Source organism: Callospermophilus lateralis, chromosome 17 (genome assembly GCF_048772815.1).
Source record: "Callospermophilus lateralis isolate mCalLat2 chromosome 17, mCalLat2.hap1, whole genome shotgun sequence".
Taxonomy (NCBI): Eukaryota; Metazoa; Chordata; class Mammalia; order Rodentia; family Sciuridae; genus Callospermophilus; species Callospermophilus lateralis.
Genome location: NC_135321.1, coordinates 20,092,521 through 20,096,394, shown reverse-complemented (window position 1 = coordinate 20,096,394; position 3,874 = coordinate 20,092,521). Strand labels below are relative to the sequence as shown.

Below are 3,874 nucleotides of genomic sequence, written 5' to 3'. Positions count from 1 at the left end.
TTCTTGCCCAAGGTGAAGAAGGTAGGAGAGGTTATAAAATGGTCTACAACCCACACTTAACAGCTTGTAGTGTCATTCAGCGGTGGCTTGCTACCATTGATTTTTAAATGCAGTGCTTTTCAAAATATTCTTTTACTTTTTTTTCTTCTTATTTTTTGTGGTTGTAGATGGACAGCATGCCTTTATTTTATTTGTTTATTTTTATGCAGTGCCAAGGATTGAACCCAGTGCCTCACACATGCTAGGCAAGCACTCTGTCACTGAGCTACGGCCCCAGCCCCGCAAAATATTCATTTTAATATGTGGGCATTTCTAATTTTAAAGTTTTATTCATACAAAAATTCAAAGATATGACATAGAAAATAAGAAATTGCCCTTCACCCCACTAATAGAATAACCCCAGTTAACATTTTGTTGTTGTTGTTGTTTTGTTATTATTGTACTGTGTAACAAATTAGTGAATACACCAGATAGAATTTTCTCAAATGGCAAATGAGACATAGGATAACATTTCTCTTTGATTCTCCCAAGAATCTCAATATCATCTGTCATTTGCAGGATTGAGTTTCTTATGACACCTGTGATGCTGTCCATGAAGATATCAATGATCCCTTCTGGTAAAAAATATTTTCCTAAATTTTTCTATTTTGGTTCCTTGCTGAAGGTTTTCACCTTTTTCTTCTAATCTGTTTTTCAACACTTGATCATGTGCACAAGATCTGATGGAGAGATAGTTTCTGTGTGTTCTTATGAGATGTCCATAGAAGGGCTATAGCATACTCTCATCTTACCATCAGGTGTCAAAGCGAGCTCTGCTTTGCAATTATAGTTATTTGGAAAAGAAGAACACCTAGATTTATGACAAACACCAGATAAAGCTCTAGTTTTGGACTAGAAGTAAATGCTTCAAGATAGTTCTCTTTGATATCACCCATTTCAATGCTGTGGCTGCCATGATGTCATAGGATGATTATCAGGGGATACGATAAAAGATGTTTTAAAGAGAACCTGCCTTTGAAATCTGCTTCTTGGCACATCAGTTTTTATTTCTGCACCAGACCACCATGTTGCCTCAGTCCAGGGTCTACACACCACCCCTGCCCCAGTTAGCATTTTAGAGCGCTTCAATATCTTTCATAAATTTATACACATTTCATTACTGGAGTAAAAGATGTGATCTTAAAAAATCTGCATTCTGAACTTGAAATTGACACGTCAGAATAACCCCAGTTAACATTAAAAAGCAAGAACATCTCATTGTGGGTTTTGACTTGCAATTCTTAATGAAGTCGAGTATTTTTTTCATAAATCTATTGGAATGGCTATTATCAAAAAGACAAAAAATAACAAATGCTGGTGATGGGAACATACATCAGTACAGCCACTATGGAGAACAGTAAGGAACTAAAATCTGATACAGCTCTTCCAGTTCTTGGTGTATGTCTACTTGAATTTATTCTTTTAAGAAGTGTCTGTTCATATCCTTTCTCAAATTATATTTGAGTTATTTGGTTGAGTTTTGTCTCTGTTGATGAGTTTTTGAGTTCCTTATACATTCTGTATATTAATCCTTTCTCGTGTGAATAGTTTGCAAACACCTTTCCCACTCTTTAGGTTGCATCTCCACTCTGTTGATTGTTTCCTTTGCTGGGCAGAAGTTTCTGAGTTTGATATAAACCCACTGGTCTATTTTTGCTTTGAGTTCTTTTTTTTTTTTTTTTCCTGGATGCGCCACAGTTTGTCTAACCATTCTCTCTTCTGTTGATTTTTTCTTTGTTCTTTTTAGTGATACATGATAGTAGAATGTATTTTAACATATGATCTGTACATGGAGTATAACTTCCCATTTTTTGTGGTTGAGCATGATGTGGCATTACATTGGTCATGTATTCATATATGAACATAAGAAAGTTATATTCGATTCATTCTACTGTTTTTCCCATTCCCATCCCCCCTCCCTTTTCCCCACTACTCCCCATCCAATCCAGTGAACTTCACTCCCCCCACCATTGTGAGTCAGTATCTGCCTAACAGAAAGAACATTCGGCATTTGGTTTTTTGGAGATTGGCTTATTTCACTGCTTTGAGTTCTCATCCAAAAAATCACTGATATACCAAGGTCTGTAGGTGTTATCCCTGTTTCTTTCTAGTATTTTCATAGTTTTGGGTCTTACATTTATGTTGTTGATCCATTCTGAGTTTTTTTTTAATAAAGTGGTAGATAGGAGTCAAGTTTCAACTAAACATCACCTTAATTTTACTCTTTATAATTTCCAAATTACTTTTTTGTATGTGATTCCTATACGTTGCTATAGAATCCTATAATCAGAATCATTTTACAGAAAAGAAACTTGATAGCTATACATTATGCATTATGGCTTTAAGATTCCAAGGCTGAATAAGATTCCTCATTCAGAATATCCATTTTCTTAGCACCATTTATTGAAGAGGCTATCCTTCTCAGATATATTCTTCTTTCAGCATTGTCAAGAATCAGTTGACTCTAAATGCATAGAGTTATTTTGGGGTGCTCTACTCTGTCACATTGGTCAGTGTGTCTGTTCTTATGCTCATAACATGGTTTTTTTTTTTTAACTATAGCTTTGTTGTGTGTTTTAAGTAAAATAGTGTGATATTATCTCAACCCAGTAAGAGTAGTTATAATCAAAAAGATGAGAAATAGTGGGCTGGGGCTGTGGCTCAGTGGTAGAGTGCTTGCCTAGCATGTGTAAAGCATTGGGTTCAATTCTCAGCACAACATAAAAATAAATAAACGTCCACCAATTACTAATAAGATATATTTGTTAAAAAAAGATGAGAAATAATAAATGCTAATGAGGATGTGGAGAAAAGGGAACTCCCATACACTGTTGGTTGATATGTAAATTAGTACACTTATTGTGTAGAACTCAAAGAAACTAAAAACAGACCTACCATATGGTCCAGCTATCCCATTTCTGAGAACATATCCAAAGGTCATATCAGCATTTCAAAGATACTCCTGTATGCCTATGTTTGTTGCTACCCTATGCCCAATAACTAAGATATGAAATCAACCTAGATGGCCATCCATAGTGGACTGGATAAAGAAAATGTGGCATATATACACAGTGGAATATTATTTAGCCATAAAAAGGACATGTCCTATCATTTATAGAAAAAAAAAATGTATGGAACTGAAGGAAACCACATAAATAAGTCAAACTGAAAAAGACAAATAGGACATTTTTCTCTCATATATTCTCATTATAATTAAACTAAAATGAGAATTTTAAAAATTCTTCAAGTTTATCAGAATAGATAATTATTGTTATTAAGGCTGGGAAGGGTTGGGAAAGGGGGAGTTTGTTGACTACCCTGATTTGATCATTAAACACTATATGCATGTATCAAATTACACACCATACCACATAAATAATTAATTTTAAAAGGCAGTCAATGCCTTGACCAGTGATGTTGAAAAGATGACTAGTTGTCGATGGTTTACCAAGTGTTCATTTGTAAAAGCAAAGTTTCGTTTTTCCTACTGTCAACTCAGAGTCTTCCAACAACCATTCACGTGTAGATGCTGTTTTGTAAGAGTATTTTTATATGGGAAACTGTATTTTTTTTAGCAAATTCAAGAAATGTGGAAATGTTTTTAAAGACTATAAGAAAGACCAGGAAGACCAGATATAATAAAGAGATGATACTAGAACACACCTTCTTGACTCCAGACCCAATATCCTTCCCTTCTGTGTTGCTTGGTGTCAGTTCAGGATCTTAAGTGCACTAAGGGAAGGGGGCCTAAGTACATTTTGATGGGTATCAAGTCAGAAATAAGTTCTAGAGCTTTGAGAAGATTAATGAGTGACCAAAAACATGAGCAGAGGCC

At 34.9% G+C, this 3,874-nt stretch overlaps 1 pseudogene; it reads right to left on the bottom strand.

Annotated features, from left to right (window-relative positions):
• Positions 1-541: 541 nt before the first annotated feature.
• On the bottom strand, positions 542-955 carry LOC143382521 (large ribosomal subunit protein mL42 pseudogene; annotated as a pseudogene).
• Positions 956-3,874: the final 2,919 nt, after the last annotated feature.